This window comes from Adiantum capillus-veneris, chromosome 15 (genome assembly GCF_014529385.1).
Source record: "Adiantum capillus-veneris isolate H3 chromosome 15, ASM1452938v2, whole genome shotgun sequence".
NCBI classification, from domain to species: Eukaryota; Viridiplantae; Streptophyta; class Polypodiopsida; order Polypodiales; family Pteridaceae; genus Adiantum; species Adiantum capillus-veneris.
The window spans coordinates 115,123,041-115,136,851 of record NC_140945.1 but is presented as its reverse complement, the minus strand read 5'-3'; the positions used below and the strand labels follow the sequence as shown (position 1 = coordinate 115,136,851).

General features: G+C 42.6%; 1 pseudogene; it reads left to right on the top strand.

The window, feature by feature from the left end:
- The first annotated feature begins 8,152 nt into the window (after positions 1 to 8,152).
- On the top strand, positions 8,153 to 9,016 carry LOC147441322 (PRA1 family protein B5 pseudogene; annotated as a pseudogene).
- Positions 9,017 to 13,811: the final 4,795 nt, after the last annotated feature.

The following is a 13,811-nucleotide window of genomic DNA, read 5'->3' as shown; positions in this document are numbered from 1 at the left end:
TGCTTCCCTCTATCAAATTTTGTCTTTTGGCATACCACACATTTAGAAACATACTCTTGTATGTTCAATTTCATGGTAGGCCAATAGAAATATGTTTCAATTCCCTTTAAGGTAGACTAAATCCCTCTATGCCCCGCATAAGGTGGAGCATGATATTCATACATTACTTTCTCATGTAGTGAGTTAGTAACGCATAGTCTATTGCCATAGAGAAGATAACCATCTTGTAAAGTAAATGGTTCTTCTTTCTTCCCCAATGCAAGGGCTGAAATCACATCTCTAAAATCGGGATCAATTGCGTACTCATCTATCATTGAAGATAGATCATTGTGAGTTGCTATGGAAACCGCATTCACTCTCAGCCGTCTTGAGAGTGCATCAGCTACTTGATTATGCTTGCCAGCAATGTTAGCAATATGAAAATGAAATTGCGAAAGGAAATTTTCCCACCTCATTTGTTTGTCGGAGAGCTTGGTCTGCGTCATGAAGTACTTAAGACTTTGGTGATCCGTTTGCAGAATGAAAGGAGTCCCCAATAAATAGTGCTTCCATGAGTCTAAGGCATGTAGAACTGCAAGGAGTTCCTTTTCATATATGCCTAGAGCTTGCTCAACAGGGTCGAGCCTTTGACTCTCATAGCCTATGGCATGCCCTTCTTGGAGCAAAACAGCTCCAAGGCAATCACCACAAGCATCACATTGGACCTCAAATGGTTTTGAGAGGTCCGGTAGTGTAAGCACAGGTTGAGAGATAAGCTTTTCGAAAGCATGGTTCTCCTTATCAGAGCATGTATACCTAACGCTTTTCTTTGTTAGGTCATGTAATGGTCCCGCAATTTGTGAGAACTTTTCTATGAAGCGTCTATAGTATGCACACATACCTATAAAGCTTCTTAGTTCATGAAGATTCCTTGGTTTAGGCCATCCTTTTATTACCTCTAACTTAGATGGATCCATTTGGATGCCATCTTGAGAGATAATATGACCTAAATATTGAATCTCTTGCAAGAAAAATTCACTTTTCTTTTGATTAACATAAAGTTTATTCTCTCTTAAAACTTGAAATATTACCTGGAGGTGTTGCTTGTGTTCCTCCAATGAATTAGAGTAGATGATAATATCATCAAAGAACACTCCAGTGAAGGTTCGATGAGGCCTGAACAGCTTCTCCATCAAGCGTTTGAATGTGGCTGGTGCATTGGTCAAGCCAAAAGGCATGACAATGTATTCGTAAAGACCAAATGTGGTACGAAATGCGGTCTTTACAATGTCTTGATCAACTATCCTTATTTGATGATAGCCACTTTTTAGGTCAATCTTACTAAAGTAAGTCGATCCTTGTAGCTTATCAAATAGGTCTTCTACCCGTGGAACGGGAAACCTATTCCGTATAGTGATCCTATTTAGTGCTCTATAGTCGACACACATACGATATGTGCTGTCTTTCTTTTGCACTAATAGCAAAGGTGAGCAAAATGGAGATGAGCTTGGCCTAACCATACCCTTCTCAACTAACTCATGCACTTGCCGCATAATCTCCTCTTGTTGAGCTTGAGAAACTCTATAAAGAGGTTTGTTAGGCGGTGAACTTCCTGGAAGAAGTTCGATTGCATGGTCATCATTACCTCGTTTAGGAGGTAGCTCACAAGGGATGTCGTCAATAAAAACATCTTGAAACCCCTTGAGAAAATTGGATAACTCTAATTCCTTTTGGTTGCTTTTATTTTCTTTTGTTAAAGCATTAGGATCATTTTGAGAATCTTTAACAAAAATCATGTACATGGAAATAGAGATCTTTATTGACTTGTTGAAAGATGGTGTATGTACAATGGGGATGGTGTTACCCATTTCCTTAGCATCTATATACATGTCTTTTTCCCTGAACTTAAAGGAGATTCTCCTTTCAGGAAATTTAACATCGGCACCCAGGCGGTCAAACCATGGTGCCCCTAGGATTACATCCTCATGCTTGAGAGGAGAGATAAAGAAGTCCTCTTTGTCCACATAGCCTTGGACATGAAGCCTCAATTTCCCGATTAAGGGAGTGACTGAAGCTTCTTGCCCCTTGAAGGCACTGTCTGCGGGTAGGACATCTCCCATCTCGTAGGATTGTATGCCTAGCTTGGTGGCCAACTCTATAGATATAAAATTGTGAGTAGAACCAGGGTCAAAGAGAATAAAAGCATCATATTCTCTTACCTTTCCCCAAGCATGGCATAGAGGAGATCCTTTGTGGTGAGTTTGGTGAGTCTCCTCCTCTTGGATTTCAACCAAGGAAGCTCTAGGAGGATCTTGGCGGTTGTTCTTTTGGGGACAAGCGCGGTACGCATGCCCTTGTTCGCCGCACTTGAAACACCGGTTATCCTTACGATAACGCTCAAGCTCTTCAGGAGAGAGTTTATTCTTACCTTTGTAAACTCCCTTCTCTTTAGCTTTGTTGGAGTTGCCCTTAGGAGACTTTTGGACATTGTCCTTCCCCTTAGGCTCATTGGAACCCTTGTTTTCCGGGGGCTTATTATTTCTTTTTGCCCCCGTTTGGAAATTGATTCGAGAGGCGACCATAGTGTGGTGTATTACCGCCGATATGGTACGTGGTCTTTGGGAGTTGACATACTCCGCCATTTCTTCGGTTAAGCCCGCACAAAATTGTTGCTTTTGCTCTCCAAAATCCAACCTTTCGAAGACAGTGGCTTTGAGTTGTAGGTCCCAAAACTTGTCTACATATTTGATGATGGATTCATTGGGAGAGAGCTTTAAGCTTCGCCATTCGGTGAGTACTTTGTCTTTGGCATCGGTGGCCAAAAATTGCTTCGTAATGGAAGCTCTTAAAGCCTTCCATGTTCGTGGAGCTTCACCATTGGCTCGTAGGCTAGACCACCATTGTCTGGCGGAATTTTGAAAGTGCATAGCTACATGGCGTAGCTTAGAGGACTCCGTGAAGCCCTCATCTCCAAACGCCGCATTGAATTGCTGGATAAAGGCCAAGACTTTGTCCGTAGCACCAAAGGTACCATCATAGGTAATGAAAGAGATGCTCTTCCCTCCCTCTTTGAATTTCTTCAACTTGGATGACCTCTTCCATGCGGCATAGGATTTCCTATAGCCTCTTCTTTTTGATGGTTCAAAGGTTGCACCATCACTTTCTTCAGAAGGTGAAGAATTTGAAGAAGGTGGAGAAGAGGGTGACCTCTTTCTCACCTTTTTCTTGTCTTGATCTTTTTCGTCTTCACCATCGCTTTCATAAGAGGAAGAGGATGAAGAAGATGGAGAAGAGGGTGTCCTCTTTCTCGCCTTTTTCTTCTCTTGCTTTTTATCATCCCTCTTTGAGTTATGGTGAGGAGAAGAATACGATGGTCTTCTCCGCTTTGGTGGTGTTGGAGAGCGTTTAGCCCGCCGTCTTCGTGGAGCCATCTCCGCCGAGGTGGCGGGAGACTCGCTTCTTTCTCGTTCCTTTGGTGGAGGCTCTTGAGTTCTCCTTTGGGAAGGAGATGCATCGTCAAGAAGTAAATTCTTGAGCCCTTCATATGGATTCTCTTCTTCTTCCCGAATCGGAGAGAGACCTCTTTTGGTAGTCTCACAAGGAGGCTTCCTAGGTGTTCTCTCGTCATGGTGATGAGCTTGGAGAATCCCGTGAGCACGAAGCTGCCGTTGCACTTCACTTTGGAGAGATGTATTACCCATGGCTTGTTGAAGCCTAGAAACAAGATAGTTAACAAGCATTGAAGCATCATTAGTAGCTTGCTTATGAGCAAAATCAAAGTTATCAACATTAATTTCACTCTCTTTACTATTGTCAGCCATTCTAACAACTTTTAGGTGTACTTTGGCACTTCAAGCCCTAGTTGCTACTCCTCTTTACCCCTTTAATAAAAGCACTCAAGCTACTGTACCCGCGGCTCGAATACCATTAATTGCAAGGAATAGAAGAGAGGGTCTTTCAACACCAAAACAGCACCGGCTCCTGTCAAGCTTCTAATAGCTCAATGGTGGTTAAGCCGTAGGCAAGCCCCGTAGGACTCCACTATTAAGACCATAGCTCTCGACGGTGATGCCCCGTTAATTGCACGAAGGCAGGCGCACTGCAAGGCTGGAAAATCCCTATTCTACTTACTCACAGGCAATTAATAATACCAACCATTTGTAGCTAGCTTGAGGACCTCCCTTCTTGAGCAAGAAAAGAGAAACCTTGAGCTTTGATACGAATGTAACATTTAATGGCCTAATAACTTGTGTGTAGCGGAAATGAGCATGAACATAGTGGGCATTTCATTAGAATAGATTCCTAACGAGAATTACAAGAGTGCTTGGGTGGAGAGAGCAACAAAAAGCATAACACCTAGTTAGATAGCATCGACAATACTTTCAAAAGAGAGAGAAATTAAGCTATTGACAACAGTTGAGGACCGGATTTTCATGGAGCCGGTCCCCCCTCCAAAAGGCTTTGTATTATGGTTTCTCCCATCAAGAGAGACATTGTACAATACAATTCTTTGTGTTCCTTCAAGACTAGCTAGTGCAATGAAGATGAAAGCTTCATGCACTAAGCAAAACACTTAACAAACACAACTTTAATTATCCCCGTTCTCAGACCCAAGACCTCACACACCTTCGAAGATGGTGAGAGCTAGCAGGGTACGATATTAGATTGAGAGGAAGAAGGAGTATCTTACGAGAAAGATGTACATCTCCTCACATAATCACTCATATTAGCATAGCTTTAGCTTAGTAATTAGCTTGGTAGAGGAGATGAGCATGCATTGAAGCTTGGCTCTTGGTTGGATTTGCATCCACATGCCAAGAGTGTGTTGATGTAAGCTTCTATCTCACAAGCTTGGAGTAGGTGATGAGCTCTCCATTAAAGCTTGGGAAGAGATAGTCTTCTTTGCTTCACACATAGACTGTGTGTGTGATAATGCTTTGCAAAAATCAGCCCCCTCTCTCTCTTGGGCAAGCCCTCTTGCTATTTGCTCCTGCTGAAGCCTCATTGGCCCTCCCCAAGTCAAGCCAATCACCATTAAGCAGCATAAGTGATAGCCTTTTGACATGTGTCCCCCTTTCCCCTTTTGTGAGAGCTTTAGGTAATTAAATAATTAAACTAAACTCTCATTGGATCCCTTTGCCTCCTGGCAAATAGGAATCAGGCAAGCCATTGGGCTCCTGAATGCTCATTGGACCCCTTGGGAGACTACCCAATAGTCTTCTAGGAGACTTAATTCTCATTGGTTTCTTTTATTAAATGCTTTTAAATTAATTAAACTAGATTTACTCTAGCTTAATTCTCATTGGTCCACCTAAAGGGTCATCCAATAGAAATTGGGCACACCTTGTGGGAATCTGGCCTAGGGAGTTGACATGTGTCCCTCATTCCCTTTGTGTAACGGGAGCCTGTGTGTGTGTGTGTGTGTGTGTGTGGCTTTCTCTCTCATCCCCTACTCTCAAGGCGCGCCCCCTCCCATGTAGGGATATGCCAAGACTTTTTAGTCACACACAAAGCATCCAATTTCCCCTAGGTTTGACCTTTGGACACAACTTTTGAATTTTGGAACCTTAGCATTTTGGAAGTTTTAATGGGCTGAACCTTAGGGTCTTTTTAGCCCATTGTTGCACATGGCTCTTTTGCAGATGGCCTCCCCTTTGGATCCCTATTGTGGCCGGTCTGCTAGCTTAGTCAATATTCTAGCTTTTTCTTCCCTGGCACTTCCCCACATTAAATGATCAGTTTAATATGAGAAAATCATTTAGGAGAATTAGATATTGATTATTAATAGGCCACATACGTAAGGAGCTTGCATATACTCAAGGGCATTTGTGCATGTGTTCAATTGCCAAAATGAAGTCAAAAGGAGGGGGAGAGGAGAGTTGTTCATGAATAGCAATGAGGAGAAGGGACATGTATTTGCTTATGAATCAAGTTGCACTTTGAGTCTTTACTTCTCATTGGTCCATGTAGTGAACATTCCATTTGAGAATTTTGGCAAGTATACAAAGGGAAAAAGGGGGGACTCATGGGGCCCCCTCTCACAATCTACAAGTGTCCATGGTGGCAAGTAAGTGCTCTCAGGTAGATTGGTTATGCCATTTCCCTCTTGACTAACAAGTCTTGAGTTCAACTCTTGTTGGATAGATCTTTGAGGTCTCTTGGGATAGTTTCCCACGACGTTAAAAAAAAAATCTCTTCTCTTCTCTCTCTCTCTCTCTCTCACACACACACACACACACACACACACACACACACACATTGGAGCTCAAGAGTGAGTTTCTATGCTCAAGCTCTTGGCTATAGATGCAAATCCAAGAAAATGAATGCATGAAAGATCTTCTTCTTCCTCTCTATTATTCTAGCTATGCTTAAAGCTTGGTCATGAAGTAAGCATACTAGAAACTATTTCCTCTTTGCTTAAGAAATACTTCTTTTCACCCTCATCCACCTCTTTCCTCGCAATTCTTTCTCCTTGCTGGGATGTTTAGGGCTTACTCAAGCTCTTGGCTATGGATGCAAACCCAAGCAAATGAATGCATGAAAGATCTTCTTCCTCCTCTCTATTATTTTAGTTATGCTTAAAGCTACTAGAAAATTTTTCCTCTTTGCTTAAAAAATACTCATCTACCTCTTTCTTTATAGTTCTTTCTCCTTACTTGGGTGTTTAGAGCTTGGGAATCATGAAGCTCATCGTCTTCTTGGTTTGAGGAAAGCTCTACAAAACACAATCTTGTATTGTAATCAAATCTCTCATTGAGAGAATTATTATATAAATTGCTTTTGGAGGGGAGATTGGCAAGAAAATCTGATCCTTGACGAGTTGTCAATTTTGATTGTGTTATTCTTTTTAAGTTGTGTGCAAGAATTGATGTTCTAGTATGTAAATGGTGCAATGAAATCAACCTGCCACAATCTGAAGTTCTCCTCTAAAGAATCCTTTTAAAGGAAAACTCTCTTTTCACTACCGTGTTTGAAAGAAAATGTTAGATTCTTTGACTATACGTGTGTATGTGTGTGTACACAAGAGGAGTCTTGTTTGCATGCACTCTTGTTTCCATTTGCTTTCCCTAGAGTGTTTAAACAAAAGAAGATTTCAAGTCAATATTAAAATATTAAGTGTTCAAATGTTGACCTATCTCTTTTCCTCCCTCTAAGTTTTCTTTTGAAAAAGAACACACAAAAAACAATCTTAAGGATCATGTTCGCATTTTAAAACAATTTAATAAATGGACTCGTCTTTAAACTCTTAAATGAAAAAGACTCTTTTACAAGTTAAAATATCAAAGAAACATTTCAATCATAAGCTTCTTTTACAAGTCTAGAAAACCATACTTTGGTGCCGATAAGGCTATGATCACTCGAGGCTTAGTTATCAGTTATTTGAACAAATAACTAAACCTCATTCTTGGTCGCACACAAAAAGGAGCATTTAATAAATAACTATGCCTACCTTTTGTAACTATGTCGATTTTGGCATAGTTGTGAAGTTCAAGGCAGAGTTGGGAGGATGAATGAACAACTAAGCTCCATGTGACCATGAAAGAGGCTTATTTATTCATTTAATGCTCTGTCTGGACATAGTTGGCATCGTTATCTATAGTTGATAACTAAGTCTCGCGTAACCACAACCTAAGTCTATGTTTACACGTTGTTTGTGCATATATAGATGCAATTCCCACACCTTGTTCAATTTGAGCATAATACAATTTAGGCTAGTTCATGCAAAGTTCACAATGTTGTGCACATTGAATTGAAAGACTCATGTTCACGCTTGGCCCGCAAGCCTCATCTAACACTAAGGATTCAAATCTATCGCAATTTCTTTTGCAAAACATTGATCTCTTCCGAGACATACATGTAGTCTAGCCCTTATTTGATTTGAAGGCCATTTGAAATGGACAGCGTCCTTTATGCAAACGGCCAGTCCTATTGGGGAGTGCTCTTATCCCAAAAAGATCGAGTGCAGTGTTAACTCATTGCACTTTGGTCGGGTTGTTTGAATGCGAAGTTCGCCAACCCCAGGGACGCTGCACAAACACCATGCTTAAAAGAAAACAAACTAGTGGAGTGGGCTTTGCTGGGCCTAGGGAATACGATCCAGATTCAAGTGTCCCTTGTTTAATGGGAGGAATGCTGATCGACCGGGGATCAAATCTTTTCAGCTACATCGTCAGATAACGGTGAATGGCAATCTGTTTCTATTTTCAAATTTCACCTCACATGGGTCTCTGAGGTCGCGATAAAGACCTTCGGGGCCCATATCTTGTTTTCTCAGAAGCCAGCTTAGGAAAGGAGAAGAAAGACGTGCGCGCGGGAGCAATTACTTTCGCCCAGAGAGAGAGAGAGATGGCCGAAGGCGAGAGCAGCAGGGCTTGGGGTGGAGGTGGGTACAATACATTCGGGGGCAATGGAGGTGGCGATGGCAGCAGCAGCAGCGACTACAGCGGAACTGGGCGACCATGGGCCGAAGTACTAGATCGTTCCGCTTTCGCCAAGCCCACCTCAGTAAGAGATGCCTTCTCCCGCATCAGAAAGAACCTGTCCTATTTCCGCAGAAACTATGCAATTGTGATACTTGTGCTTATCGTGCTCAGCCTCCTTTGGCACCCCATCTCTCTTGTCGTCCTCGCCATCCTCACTGCTGCTTGGATCTATCTCTACTTCTCCCGAACTGGGCCCTTCACAATCAGAAACAGATCCATTGGAGAGAACGTCATGTTGGCCTTCTTGACCGTGGTCACCATTGTCGCACTCGCATTCACCCCTCATGCAGGTACATCTCTCCTTGTCTCTATCCTGGTGGGGCTTGCTGCTATTCTCATACATGGAGCCTTCCGTACACCTGATGACTCATTCTCTGATCGTCAAGAGCATGCTCCTATCTTGGGGAAGAAGTCTGGGGTTGTGGGAGTGTAGGCGAGTCAAGCCATGATATACGATTTGATCTCCCAAATAAAGACAGTGTAGGGACAGAGGTTTTCGGATGTATACGATCATTCTTTTCAAAGAGATTACATGTGTGTAAGAGGTTTCGCCAGTTGCTCTTCTTGTGAAAGGTTGTAAACGAAGTGTAATCTGTTGAAGTGTAGGGAAGGTGGCACCCAGTTACGGTACTTCCTATTCTGTTGAGGTTGTAAATAGAGTGCAATTCATTCATTGTGTACATTTACATTTAGCTTGAAAGCCAGTTTTAGCAATTGTGTAAGTCGTGTAGCTGACTTGCTTCCATTCTTGTGAACGTTTTTTGTCCTTACATTGACTCCGCCATAGTTTTTCTCCGGACCTGTCCACTGTTTGACGCGCCTGAGTCCGATTGAAGTATGACTGGGTTTTTCGGACTTCTCTATTGATTCGAAAAACCACTATCTACTATGAGACCTAGTCACAACGGTCATTGGTATTATGTACTTTGATGATTGATCTTGGACTGAGCTAGATTCTGAAGTTTATGGTGTTTCACTGCATTCTATGGTTTGTGCTCCTCTTTATTGTTTATGTCGTATGTAGATTGTTTCTGGTGTGCCATATGAAATCCGGAATGCTTGTGGGGTCTGATCCGTACTTTTTTTAACCATTCCGTACCTGTCCGAATTTGCATATGGAAAAACTGTGGACTCAGCCATGCGGTCTTTGTTATGTTTGAGGGAGTCCAGATTGTTTGCGTCTGCTAGTTTTAATCATTCTCGTGTGGAGCACATGCAGGAAGGTGTTTAACTTTGGATATTGTACAGAGCAAAGATGAGGCGGCTTAAGTGAGCTGGTCATTTTTAAGAGCTCTCAGATGATCACATTTTTGTGCAACTTGGGTATCGCTCTTTCCTTGCTTTTGTTATTCTAATAGAGTAAATACTTTTTGGAAGCAACCATGCATCATGTGATTGAGTACATTGTTTTTGTTTGCCTATTGAGCTGCTATCGCCATATGCCAGGATATGTAGGATGAGGGAGACTGAACTTTTAGTCATCTTAAGAGATATGTGATGAAGCCGATTGTTGTTTTGTTACGTGGGTGACAGCCGCATGAAAGACTGGTTTGGCTTTGGTACTGAACGCAGGGGTGACAAAGGAGGTTTGTTAAGGTTGTGAACCGCATATCCGTGCAACACATTTATTTCCCACATGGGTTCTTTGGGGCTCCTTTTCCCCTTGGGGCTATTGCTATGATATATATTCATTAGTACACATGCCAGGTCTAGTGGCTTGGTTTTTGGCGGAGTCAGTTGTTTTGCGAATCATTTGAGAGGGGAGTTGTCTTTTAGCATATGAAGTGAGTTTTTCTTCCTTATGTTGGGGTTGAGGTCATGCTGAAAAGATTGTTAAAGTTGCAAGAGCTCTAAGGGCAATCATAAATCATTGGGGATTAGTCTCTGTGGGTCCCAAATTGTACCTGATTGAACTGCTACTTTTCCGTCTGTAGACTTTAGTCAATAGAGTTGGTTGGCCGTAAGACCGATTGTTGTGTGGCCACGTGGTTTATGGATGAGTCGACGCTAAATTTGTGTGTGAAGAAGGCAAGAGATGGGCCTTGACTCCCTTCCAGAGACATGGGCCACAATGAGCAACCTACTGGGTCCACACATGAGGGTGAAAATGGGGAAATAGATTGAGTGTATGAGGAGCCTGGCCACAGCTATCCAATCTGGCCACTACTGGCTTTATTGCTTGTTTGTCACCAATCAATTTGATCCTTAAGTTGCTTGTTGAAGGTATTTTCATGCTCAATTTACTGTCTTTGTCATCATTGCAATAGGATTGGGACTTTATAGAGCTTAGATTTTGAGCCTTACCATGTTTTATACTGAAGGCATTCTCTTGCTCAATTTTGTTGTCTTTGTCATCCTTTTATTAAGAGTAAGCTGGAACACTCTTAGAATTCGAGACCGGCGTTGAAGAATAGCGGGCAGTGGAGCAAGGAATGTATTGTGCGCCATCACTTTAAAACACTGAAAAGCTTGAGATTAGCGATCTCCAAAAGCTGGCACCTTTCATGTACAAGCAGTGTATTAGCAGAGCAGTATTTGTTTTGCTAGTTATGTAGGGGTTTGTTAAGTTTGTTGTCCGTTTAAGGAGGCAGCACACTTTTTTGTACATGAACAGTAGAAGCTCGACCCTAAAAGTATTCTGTGAAGTCTGCTCTGCATCTCTGGAATCATGACAAAAACTCAGTTTGCGTCTATTCCTTGCACTTCCTGTAAAGCTAGATCTAGGATAATCCTACAATCATCTAGATATATCATTTTTGGCTTCTATGATAAAAGCCCTAGTGAGGAAGGGAGTTAGGCCTATGACTTTTGCATGGGAAGCATTGAATCTTCTTTGGCTTTTCAGTTTGCTAATGGGCCCCTTCATTTAAGGCCTCATATGGGTCCCTTTCATTTTTATGATTCAAACTACCATTGTTTTGTCTTTCTGGGTTTTGTTTCTTTCTTTATAGCAATGCTCTCCAAAAAGTATCACACGTTCTTGCACTACATGTGCCATGAGCACTAAAAAGTGCATTATTAGTTCATGGGGCTTTTACAGGGAGCCCGTACTCTTACCAAGAAAACACACCGTTACCTTGGATATCAATAATACTTTGAATGGCCCACTTAATTTACCTCCAAGGGTCAGGGAAGGTGTGCATGAACAAGCTCAAGAATTTTGAGATGCCTTATTAGTAGTGCTAATTCTTTCTATCTTCTGTGGTGCGTATGCCCTATCAACTACCTCATTTTTGTGCTGATTTTTCCCATTTAATGCTTCTTTTAGTGCTAGGCTTCATTATGGCTGAGTCTGCCCTTGATCTTTGGAGTCTTGATAGAAACTCAGTACGTTGAACTTTGTGTTGATGTATGCTCGTGTGTGTGTGGTGTTTGTTGTGTTTGGGAGCATATGTTAGTACCTAGTTCTACACCCACTATTGGGCACTGACGATGTTAGTGGGGATGTCGTGGTATTTAGTCATTACTATGCATGATGAAGCTGATGGTTATATTGTCTTGTGGGTGACTACCATGGGTCTGTACCTTGCACTTTCCTTTTAAGGGTGGATCTGGGCTTATCTTGGATTCATCTAGGTATATTATTAGTAGCCACCTTTGCCAATGATATTCTTTTCTTTGGCATACTCAATTGTGAGTGGAGATGTTATATTGACTCATAAAAGAATATACAATCAACCTCAAGCACTACATATGCCTTGAGAGGGCATTGTTTCCAAAAGGGGGTTTGTACAAACACACACTAGGATATAGACCACTCGAGAAGTCGATGTAACTAAGTGCATGTTTCCATTCTTTGGCATTAGCAGTTGCCTTACAACATATATGTGCGTGCTCACATTATTAATGAATTGAGTTACAGATGCAACTAAGTGCATGTTTCCATTCTTTGGCATTAGCGGTTGCCCTACAACATATATGAGCGAGCTCACAATATTATCGAATTGAGCCACAACATATTTTTCTTCAAAGATGTTGGTGAAACCAAAAGTGTGTCGACCATGGTAGAGGACACAAGTAGGGACGTGCAAGTGGAGTGCTATGATAGGTACAAAGATCTTGGGCAAACAAGTGGTAGTTGAAATGTATGCTTGATGTGGTTTTCAGGGTAAAATGCTCTACTATGGTGTCTATCAGAGGTGGATGGTTGATGTGTGCAAAGTGTAGAAATGGGCCCTCAGTGTGGTCTACGAGTCGGCCAAGACGGTTCCTCAAATGTAGTAAAAGTTATGGCTATTTAAAATTGGAGTGGTTTGTTGATTTTGGATGGATAGGGCAGGTGATGACAAGTGGTCAGAGTTGATGTGATTGGATAGATGTGGAAGTGCTCATGTTGTGGAGCATGGCGATCCTTCCGAATCATTAATCGGAGCGCAAACGACCAAGATATGAGTAATTAAAGTTTCAAAGGGGGGCAATTATGTGCCAGTTTGGTCACCTTGGTCAGCGTGCCATCAAAGTTAATTTTGGAGCTCGCTAGGCTTGAGAGAGGTAGTGTATAGCATGTGGAACTAGCCGGAAGTGACGACTCCTCAATCTGAGTCGGGAGCACGGAGTTATGGTCGATTGAAGTCCAAGTGGTTGGCAATGATCGTGGGGAATTTGATGTTTTTGTGCCATTTTGGTGCTCATTGTTCGAGGCCATATGACATCAAAATGCATAACTACCAGGTGGAGTTGAAGTCCGGTGTATGCAAGCTTTGAGGAGGATTCCACGGCTCAGTCATCAAGCGTGGGAGCAAGAGATGGGAGGCCTCTAAAGCATTACCTAAAAATTGCATTGGGGCAAAGTTTTTGGGGGTGTTTTGGAACCCTTGGGGTTGCAGTCGATGGAGCGTTGCCATGTGGCCTAAGAGAAAAAACACACATGGGGATCCACGGGGCCTGAGCGCAATGTGTATAGACTAAAAGACTACCACTCATTGGGCAACAAGTGTGTGTGTGTGTGTGTGTGTGTGAGAGAGAGAGAGAGAGAGAGAGAGAGAGAGAGAGAGAGAGAGAGAGAGCTCTTGAGCTCATGGCCATGGTAGCTCTGCTTGCGCGCTGCATAGAGCGACAATTGGCGGCGTTTTGTGGTAAGGGTGGCCATGATTGACACTAAGATGGTTGATGTTGGAGGTGTGGTGGCACACGGCGGCGGTTGGTTGGCGATTGACAATTGCTGATGTGGCACTCTCTAAGGGGGTTCCCACGTCCCAAATCATTTCTGAAGGCAAAAGGGGGAGCACCAACGGCGCCGTTGGGGCTCCAAGGAAGGGGGTGTACACACATGTCTTGGGCCTCAAGGTAACTGAGAATAGCAACAAGGGGTGCTTCACATGCAATGAACTGTGTGTGAGAGGGAGAAGA